We start from the raw sequence: 11171 nt of genomic DNA on the forward strand, positions 1-11171 counted from the left end.
GGAGTGGTTTGCCATTTCCTTCTCCAGATCAATTTACAGCTGAGGAAACTGAGGCAAGCAGGGTTAAGTGACTTGCCCAGGGTCATGCAGCTGGTGTGTGTCTGAGGCCAGATTTCAACTCAGAGAGTCAGACCTGGAACTCTATCCACTGTACCACCTAGCTGCAAGGACAGGGAGGCTGAATACTTATTCTAATCACGATGCCATTATTCATAATTTTTGGAATTCTTTTGGAACTGCCTTCAGAGGTTGCAGCACGCTGTTATTATTTTAAATATTTTATTTTTCCACAATCACATGGAAAAACAATTTTTAACAATCTTTTAAGGTTTTGAGTTCAAAATTCTATCTTTTCCTTCCTCTGAGATGCAGCACATTGTTACTGTTAACAACTCAACATTTATATGTAAACTACTTTCCTCACAACAACCCTGAGTTAAATAATAATTATTATTATTCCAGTTTGGGGTTGGGATATTTGCCTAGTTGTGAGTGGTCAAGTCTTCTCACATCAGATTTAATGCTCTTTTAATGCTCCTGATACTTCCTCTCTATTCTTTTGACTATCTTCACTGGTGACAAATCTATGCCCTTTGTTTTTTGGAGGCAAAACCACCAAAAGTCGTTCAGGTAACAAGACCCGTAAATGAGGTGGCAATATTGTGTTTCATTGATTAATTTTTTTCATGGGGTGAAAGTATAAAATAATAAGACAACTGCTTGCAGGATTTATCAACTGTACTCTCAAAAGGAAAATTCTGAACATGTTTTAAACCATGGTAGTGTCATTAGAATTGGTGTACACCTTCCTAGGATAACTATTTGAAAGGGAAAAAATGTGTTGGTTTAAATTCTGTTGATGTTTAAACAGTCATTGCTTCCATAACTGTTATAAATGTAGGTGAGTTTAGAAGCAAGTGACATGACTAGCTTTTGATTAACCAAAAGCCATATATATACAACAATAGCAGATACAACAAGCCTAATGCCAGAGGAATGGGTAAAAGGGAGTATAAGAGGGGAAAGAAAGTTCTAAAGGCAAGACTACTTGTCAGGAATGTTTTAGGAGGATGTGTGCTTCAGGCAGGAGTTGGATTAAATGACCTTGAAAGTCATCTAAGGAAGTTTCAAAACAAATAAAGGCATGATTTAAGGGGGGGGAGGGGAAACAGACCTTCCTAATAATTATAAGCATATAAAATCTGCTGATTGGAGCAAAGAGAATTCTCCCCTCATTGGAGGTTTTTAAGCAAAAGCTGGATGACCACTTGTCAGATACTCATAAAGGGTATGGGTCAAATTAGGTGATTACTGATATCATTTCCAATTTGGAAATGCCATGATTTTATAATAAAAACTCTAAAATTCTATAGTAACATTTTAGACTATTTTTTCTACTAACTCTCCAAATTTTCCTGTCCCAACTCCCTTTCTCCCTTCCTTCCAATATTCCTTACTTCCTTTCTTTTTCTTTCTTTTGTTCCTTTCCCGCTTCCTTTTTTCTTTCCTTCTTCCTTCCCTTATTCACACTCCTCTTTCCTTCCATGAATATTTTTGTGGCATCTACTACAAGTAAGACATCCTTCTGGGCACTATGGAAAAGATAAATAAAAGTCTCAGTTCTCATAGGTTTTATAATCTATTTGGAATACATAATATATACACATACCTACATTTTAGCAAAGTATTTGATAAAAACCTTATGCAATCTTGTTGACATTATGGAAAAATGTGGGCTAGAATAATATAATAGTTAGATGGATTCAGAACTAGATGAATGGCCAGACCCAAGGTGCAATTTGATATCAACTTCGAAAAAGATTTCCAGTGGAGGGTCCAAGGGATTTGTCCTGGCCCTGTACTGCTTAACATTTTTATCAGTGGTTTGGATAAAAGCCTAGATCCCATACTTAGCCAGTTTTCGGGTGACACAAAACTTGAAGAGATCGCTAAAATGTTGGTTGACTAAGTCAGAATAAAAAAAAAAATACCTCACCAGGTTTATCAGAGTGGGCTGAATCTAAGAAAATGAAATTTAATAGGGATGAATGCAAAGTTCTATGTTTAAGTTAAAAAAGTAATTGTATAAGTACACTATGGAGTGGGGGGCAGCTAGGTGGCGAGGTGGATAAAGCATCAGCCCTTGATTCAGGAGGACCTGAGTTCAAATCCAGCCTCAGACACTTGACACTTACTAGTTGTGTGACATTGAGCAAGTCACATAACCCTCATTGCCCCGAATAATAATAATAATAATAACAATAATAACAATAATAATATACACTATGGAAATGTTTGAAAAGATTGGAGGATTTTAGTAAACTACAAGTTCAATAAGAATGACCGCTCATATGGAAGCCAAAAATACTAATGTGATCTTGAGTTAAGAGAGACATGCTGGAGCAGCTAGGTGGCGCAGTGGATAAAGCGCCAGCCCTGGATTTAGGAGTACCTGAGTTCAAATCCGGCCTCAGACACTTGACACATACTAGCTGTGTGACCCTGGGCAAGTCACTTAACCCCCATTGCCCCACCAAAAAAAAAAAAGAGAGAGAGAGAGATGCCTCCTGGAATAAGGAGGTGATATTTCCTCTGCAATTTACCCTGGTCAGGTCACATATGAGGTATTGTGTGCAGTTTGGGCCTCACGTTTTTAAACCAATCAATGAATGTGCATTTATTAAGCATCTACTGTGGGTCAGGCTTTGTACTAGGTGCAGGGTATATATATATATATATATGTATATATATATATATATATATATATATGTATACACACACACACACACAATAACTCCTGCCTTCAAGGAGCTTACATTCTATCAGGGGAAACAAACAATGGAGTTGCAGGAGCAATCAGAGTATTACAGTTGGCTGAACTGGGGCTCTTCCCATGGAGCCAGTCATTGCAGTAGCTCAAAAGAAACTTGAAATGCACAAATTTAGAGACATATCCACCCAAAATGTTCATATGGACTATTTGTGCCCAACCTGTGGTAGAGCCTTCTAAGTTCATATGGGCTGATCAGCCACAGTCGGAAACATTGTACCTTGAACCTATTTTGGTCCTCTTCAAGAATGAAGGACAACAACCAACCAACAAATTTATCTATGTCTGTATGTATGTGTATACATGAAATATATGGCTGCTTAGTGTGGAATACTACCAACTTGGGGATCAGGAAAAGCCTCATATAGGAGGTGGCATTTGATCTGAATTGTAAAAGAAATGAGGGATTGCAAGACTTGGAGGTGAAGAAGAACATTCCAGACATGGAAAGGAATGGAAGCCAGAGCTGGGATATCCAGTATGGGAAGCAGTAAACAGGACAATCTGATTCAAATGTAATAGGTATGAGAGGAAGTGATGTGATAAGTCTAGAAAAGCAAGCCAAAGTCAAATGATAAATGGCTTAAAAGATTCTAAAGGCAGCAAGGATCCAGTGAAGGTGATTGGGCAGAAGAATAACATGCTTTCAATTGTTAGTCCCTTTTTTGGGCCCCACACTGTATGAAGGACATAATCAGTTGGTGGGTATCCCTGGGAGGTAATCAGATAATGAAGGGACTTCAGATCATAACATATGAGGATCGGTTTAAAGAACTGAGTGTGTTTAGCCTGGAGAAGAAAAGATTTAGGGAAGACATGATAGCTGTCTTTAAGTCTTTGATGTGGAAAGAGAGGTTATACTTGTTCTACTGGGCCCTAGATGCAATGGGTAGAAGGTGCGGGAAAGGCAGTCTTTTAAGCAATATAAGGAAAAAAATTCCTAACAGAGGTATCCTAGGGTAGAATGGGCTAAGTTGGGAGATTCCCTTTCATTAGAATTTTTTTTTCCTTTTTTTTCCTTTTTTTTTTTTGTGAGGCAATTGGGGTTAAGTGACTTGCCCAGGGTCACACAGCTAGTAAGTGTCAAGGGTCTGAAACCGTATTTGAACTCAGGTCCTCCCGACTCCAGGGTCAGTGTTCTATCCACTGCACCACCTAGCTTCCCCCATTAGAATTCTTTAAGAAAAGGCTAGATACTTGTGAACAGGATACAATGATACAGGACTTCTGATTAGGATTCTTGGTTGGACAAGATGGCATCTGAGGTACTTTCCAATGCTGTGACTTTGTGATTGGTCTGAGGACTATAATCATCAGGGCACTTAGGGCATTGTTTCATTTGGGACTACATGGGTCCCAGATTGAAGTAGGGTTGATGAAAGGTTGATGAATCCAACCATGTTTTTCCATTGCTTGAGATTTATTAAGGTTTGGTTTTTGCTTATGTTAGCAGGTAATTTGGAGATCTGGGCTTCAGACTTTATTCTGCCAATGATTTTGTGAGTCACTACCCCCATCCCCCAACAAGGTGGTTTTATATAATTAATCAACAAACATCTATTAAGGGCCTACTATGTTCCAGACACTGTGCTAAACACTGGAGATACAAAAGGAAGCAAAAGGCAGAAAGACAGTCCCTAGCCTCAAGAAGCTTAAAATGTAGTTGGGGAGACAAACATGAAAACAAATATATACAAATCAAACTATATTGCAGGATAAATAGAACATAATTAACAGAGGGAAAACATTGGAATGAAGAGGGGTTGGGAAAGGCTTCCAGTAAAAGATAGGATTTTAGTTGGGTCTTAAAGGAAGCCATGGAGGTCAGTAGTCAGAGCAGAGGAGATGAGGACATTCCAGGCATGGGGGTCAGGCAGAGAGAATGCCCAGAGTCAAGAGATGAAGTATTTTGTTCAGGGAACAGCCAGGTGATCAGTGTCACTGGATAGATGAGTAAGTGTCAGGGAGTAAGATGTAAGAAGATTGGAAAGTTTGGAGAGGGCATGGTTTATGAAAGGCTTTGAATGACAAACAGAGCATTTTGTATTAGGTATACTGGAAGTAATAAAGAACCACTGGAGTTTATGGAGTAAGAGATGACATGGTCAATCTTGTACTTTAGGAAAACTTAAGAAGTAAAAAGGAGAGATAAAAGGAAGAAAATTGTGATGAGTGGGGTTTTGTTAAGAGGACTGAGTGGCTTGAAGGGGTTGGAGTTGAAATAGACTTAGTTAGTCAAAGACCTAGTTTATTTCCTTAATGTCCTTTCTAATGTTGCTAGCCCCTCATTTGGCAAGTATCAGAGCTCAAGGGGAAGACAAAGACCCAAATGGCAATATCTTGTTTTTATTTGGAGCTTTTCCTTCAAATATTTCAAAATGTGTTACCACAATCAGGGAGGGAGGCAAAGCAATTGATATGTAAGGGCAGGAAGGCACAAGTTCCTGCCAACAGCCCTAAGGAGGAAGGGTACCAGGCTTTTCCCTCCTTCAATGAAGCTGTCGCTAGGCACTAATGAAAGTAGTGAGCCAGAGCTTCTGGACTACCCTTGGTTGTAATCTGATCCATTATAATGTGGTTGCAGAAGTGATCACCTTGATAGGAAGGAGAGTAAGAGTGACAAGCACATTTTTTTTAGGAGTGAATAGTTTAGCTCTAGGGGAAGAAATATGATTTTGGGGTGTCTTTCCTAATGTGTCTATATTTGTATTCCCCTTCATTGTGAGTGTTCCTGGGAAAGTGTTCTGTGCTGAGCTCTGCTCCAAACTCTATAAAGTCTCGGGCATAGAGAACATCAAAGTGTTGGGCAATGATAGCTCTGTGTCACAAAATCAACGACAGTTACATCCTTTGATAACACCTTGCAGGCTCTCCCTGTTCTCTCAGGTATGCTCCTATAAGAACCTGGTTGCCACAGGTTGAAGTAATCTGATAATGGGCATGTTAGAATTCCATCCTCCACATCTCCCTTGTACCACCCAGTAAACTCAACCAACAAAGAATGGACTTCCTTGTTGTGGGTTTCCCCAAACCAAAACTTTTGTGTGGTTTTAGAGCCCTTAGGAATCATTGCAGAATAAGAGGCTGCTTCCTGAGGGATCCTCCTAAGCCAAGCCATGCGGGCCTTCCTGACAATAGTACATAAGCCAGTGGCCCAGTTCTCCATGTTGTAAGAAAGGTTCTGGGAATCATTCCAAAGAAGAATAGTATTTCATGGATGGATATGTCTTTCTCACTCTATATCAACCTTATTGATAGGCATTTTTTAAACTGAAATTTTCAAAGATTAATTTTTAGCTTATTATGTCATGTTGCAAATTTTTAAATGGAAGTTTTCTTCTTGTCCCCATTCCACTAATTTTTAAAGGGTTGTGAGTTATGAACTTAAATTATCAACAGCTTATAATAACTAAATAATGGGGAGGACCTATATAATTAATTCAGGGTGGAGCTGTGAACCAAAATGACATTTATTTTGTGGCCTTGAAATACCTTCTACAATTCTTAACTGTCACCACTGAAGAAATAAATGGTAGGATGGAAACAGAGTGATTGGGGTCAGGACTGATGGAACTGTACATAAAATTGAAAACTAGTGTCTTTGATTTATTATATTGAAAGCCTTGGAAAAGCAGGCAATGAAGTGGCAGGGGAAAATAATCCTTGCTCCCTGGGGGTACTGGTTAGTTTGGAAACTCTCAGTGGTTTCTGCTGCCCGGTCATCATCTACCATGGAGGCCAAACTTCCATTTGCTGCCTCCTTTAGAAGACTGAGAATTGGCAGTTTCCAGGGGCTGGTGGTATAGAAGCCCATGCTTTTGAGTGTTTTCTTTTGAAGAACCAGGTCTCCTGGAGGAGATAGTTAGCTTCTTTGTGCGTTTTGAGGTAGCTTTGGAAGGCCTTCTACCTGCCACCCAACTTTCTCCATCTTTTCTCTAATATTAAAAATATTTTTAAGCCTAAGTCCATAATTGGGCTTAAAAATACCAGTCGCTGGAAGAGGTACCTGAATTGTCGTAAACTCATTCATTCAAAACTGTAAAACACTAATATGAAGTCTTTTGCCAAAGAGATAGAAGAAAGAGGGTTGAGAGAACCAGAGGTCCATAGGCATATAAGGAAATGGAGAAGGGAAAAGGATACAAAAAAGGCAGGCTGGAATCTGGGAAATGAAACTCTGCCTACTTCACAGTGTTTCCTACAACCTATCTTGGGGAAAATTTAGGTGTAATTTTAAATGTTACTGAAACAGCTCTAGGCCTGTCCTTTCTACTCCCCAGGAGCCTCAGATGAGTGGATTGCTTGAGCTCAGGAGTTCTGGTCTGAAGTAGGCTAAGTTGATCAGGTATCCACACTAAGTTTGGAACTAATATGGTGAGCCATGGGGAGGAAAAGAGGGTTGGAGGAGTCTCTAAGGCTTTCTAAGGAAGAGCTAACCCACCTAAGTCTGAAAGGAAAAAGGACAAACCTTTCATACTGAGCAGGAGTGGGATCAGGTTCTGAATGGTCACTGTACTTCCAATCTGGGAGATATAGGGAGACCCAATCTCCCTGCCCTCCCTCCAAGGATACCTAAACGTAAGGAAAAAATGCTTTATTAGATCAACGGTCCTGGTTCACCCTCTGGAGAGAGAATGTAGCTTAGTGGATTCTCCATAACACAGTGGGATACGTCAAAGAAATTTTCAGATTCACCAGAATTTATAATGAAAGACCAGTTTGAGATGGTCTCAAATGACACTCTGGCTAAACCTCTATCTCTAATAAAGTAACCCTACAAGACTCTGATCAGTTTTCATAGATATGTTTGGAAGCACCAGACATAATAAGACAAACCTCCTTGCTGGTCTCCCCGTCATTAGTTTCTTCCTGATTTCATACAGTCTATTTTCACTATTGAAATAATTTTTCTCAAGCAGTATTATCATTAGGTTACTTCCTTGCTCAAGAACTGATGGTTGCCTTTTGTCTCAAACTTGCTTCTCAGCCTTCAAGACTTTTCACCATTGTTATTTCACCAGTCTCATTTCCTGTTCCTCTACTATTCAACAGAGTTACCGTACATCAACCGAAAAATTGAAAAGCAAGTTCTTGATTTGTTATCCTACAAAATATTTATCTCCCCATTTCTTCAATGGGGCATAGTTTTTCATTCTATAATTAGAGACAGATTTAATTAGAAATCACTAGTGCAAATGTTTCTGGGAAAGGGAATGTAGCTACTTACATTTATTTATTTGTTTATTTATTCATTAATTTATTTATGTGTTTATTTATTTATTTATTCATTTGTTTGTTTGTTTGTTTATTTTTTTTGGTGAGGCAATTGGTGTTAAGTGACTTGCCTAGGGTCACACAGCTAGTAAGTGTCAAGTGTCTGAGGCTGGATTTGAACTCAGGTCTTCTTGACTCCAGGGCCGGTGCTCTATCCACTGTGCTACCTAGCTGCCCCAGCTACTTACATTCAAACTAATATGTGGATGAATGATATATCCTTTTGAAGAAGAGATTTCAATAAAGGCAACAGATAGGACATGATTTCTAGTGACACCTTGGGGAGGGGATTTGTTTTGCTAGAACTCAGAGAAGACCTTTAGTACATAGAATGGATTTCCTGTAGTCAACTTATGGGAAGACCTGGATAAGAGTCCCCAGGTTAGGTAGGGAGCTTGGAAGAGAATCTGTTAGTAAAAGCATTGGTTATTTCCCAGAATGCCCTTTCTCCTTCCTGAAGACAATTAACAGACTCTTAGAGCTGAGAGGAACTGCTAATGTACATGGACAGGAATCCCTTTTGAAACAATACTGAAAATTGCTTATTCTGTCTCTGATATTGCAGAATTCACTATCTCCCAAGGCAGTCAGTTCCACCTTAGGAAAGCTCTCATCATTAGGAAGCCTTTCTTTATATCCAGACAAAAACTTCCTTTCTGAAGCTTTCAACTGAACTTCAGTCTCTCTATCTATCTACTGGTTCCTTCTCTGCTTCCTATAAATAGGTCCAGGTTTCCTCTATCCTTAAAAATTGCTCATTTGATGCTCAAGCCATCATGTTCTTCCTATTCAAAGCCAAACTCAAAAAAAGGCTGTCTGTATTCGTCTTCTCTTCCTTTCCTCTCACTCACTACTGTTTCATCTAGGAACACCTGTTCCTAGAAGAAACAAAGGGGGGAATGTGATGGAATAATGGGATTTAGCAGATACTCAAAGACCCACCTGGAGATTAATCTATACTGATTGAATCAAGTGAGAGTGATTGACTGCTGATTAAGCCTACTTCAAGTTAATTGGATTGTAAGCACACCTGTCTATCCCTTACAAAGGTATTGTTCTCAGAAACTAGACTGTGAACTCAACTTGAGAACACCTTCAAAGCCAATGGATTTGGATGACGCCAACCAATCACCTTGAAGAAGTGTGTAAGGACTGCCTCTGTTCCAGATCTATAAAAAGCTTCCACAAACAGCTTGCTAGAGAGTTCCTGATTAAAGCAGGCTCGTGGAGGAGGACTTCAGGAAGAACCCAACCAGGCTGGAACTCTAGGCTGGGTAGGACTTCTTTTTCTTAACTCCTTGTGAATACCTCTATGCTTTAATAAATGTTTAATGCCCAAAAACTGGTGCTGAAGCTTCTAATTTAAGGTGACCACAATTTAGATTTTAAACATCACACTACTTACTCAAATGTTGGCAATCTGACTTCTGATATTATACTCAGTGAAAATTGCTGTCTATAAAGCTACCAATGATATTTTCATTGCCAAATCTAAGGACTTTTTCCTCAGTGCTTGACACAGTGGCATTTGACACTATTGACCACTCTCTCCTGCTGGATACTCTTTCCTTTTTATTGTTTGCAAAACATTTTTGGTTCTCTTCCTAGGTGGCACAATGGTTACAGGGCTGAGCCTTGATCAGGAAGACCTGAGTTCAAATCCAGCCTCAGACACTTAGAAACTTTATTGACCCTGAACAAGTCACAATCTGTTTGTCTTGGTTTTCTCAATTGTAAAATGGGTATAATAATGGCACCTACCTCCCAGGGTTGTAGCAAGGATCAAATAAAATATTTGTAAAGTAATTAACACATAATATTTTTTTTGGTGAGGCAATTGGGATTAAGTGACTTGCCCAGGGTCACACAGCTAGACCACATCAAGTGTCTGAGACCAGATTTGAACTCAGGTCCTCCTGACTCCAGGGCCAGTGCTCTATGCACTATACCACCTGGCTGCCCCAGCACATAATATTTGTAAAGTAGTTAGCACATATAAGAAATGACAAGCAGGATGATTTCAGAAAGGCCTGGAAAGACTTATATGAACTGATGTATAGTGAAGTGAGCAGAACCAGGAGAACATTATACATGACAGCAATATTGTTTGATGAAGAGCTGTGACTGACAATTATTCTCAGCACAATAATGATCCAAGATAATTCCAAAGAACTAATGATGAAGCATACTATCTACCTTCAAAGAAAGAATTGATATTTATTGAACACACTGAAGCATGCTATTTTTCACTTTCTTCCTTTCATCTTTTCCCTTTTATTGCAATTTTCTTATACAAAATGAGTACTATGGTAATGTTTTACATAATTGCACATGTATAACCTGTATCATTGCTTACTGCCTCAGGGAGGGGGGAGAGGAGAGAGGGATAGAATTTGAAACTTAAAACTTTAAATTTTAAATTTTAAAAATATCACAGTGCCTGGAAAATAGTAAGCACTATATAAATGCTTATTCCCTTCCCTTTACCTTCTCTGGTGATTTCTCAATTTCCTTTGCTGATTCATCTATTATCCATGAGCTACTCCCTAACTGTGGAGATATCGCAGGAATATGTCCTGGGACCCCTAATTTTCTCTTTCTGCATTCTTTCTCAATAATATCCCCAGCTCACATGGGTTCAGTTATCACCTCCATGCAGAAGACTCCAAGATCTATATATTTATCTACCTTTACTATCTCAAATCACCAACTGCCTATTCGATATTTCCAACTGATGCCATATAGATATCTCAAGTTCAACATGTGCAAAACATAATTCATTATCATTCCCATTATTATTCTAGTCATCCAGCTTCATGATCTCAGAGACATCCTCGACTCCTCACTATACCTCCTTTATTTAATCAGTTGCCAAATCTTGTCCATTTGAACCTGACACCATCTCCACTCACCTAGTCACCACCCAAGCTCAGGCCCTCATCAGCTTTTTGCCTAGACCAGTAGTGTCAAATTCAAATAGAAACAGATGCCCTGAAGGCCACATATTAACTTAGGAAACCAAAAATGAAAATCATCTTCATTGTATTGTCTTTTTACTTATTTTGTT

Source organism: Dromiciops gliroides, chromosome 1 (genome assembly GCF_019393635.1).
Source record: "Dromiciops gliroides isolate mDroGli1 chromosome 1, mDroGli1.pri, whole genome shotgun sequence".
In the NCBI taxonomy this organism is placed as follows: Eukaryota; Metazoa; Chordata; class Mammalia; order Microbiotheria; family Microbiotheriidae; genus Dromiciops; species Dromiciops gliroides.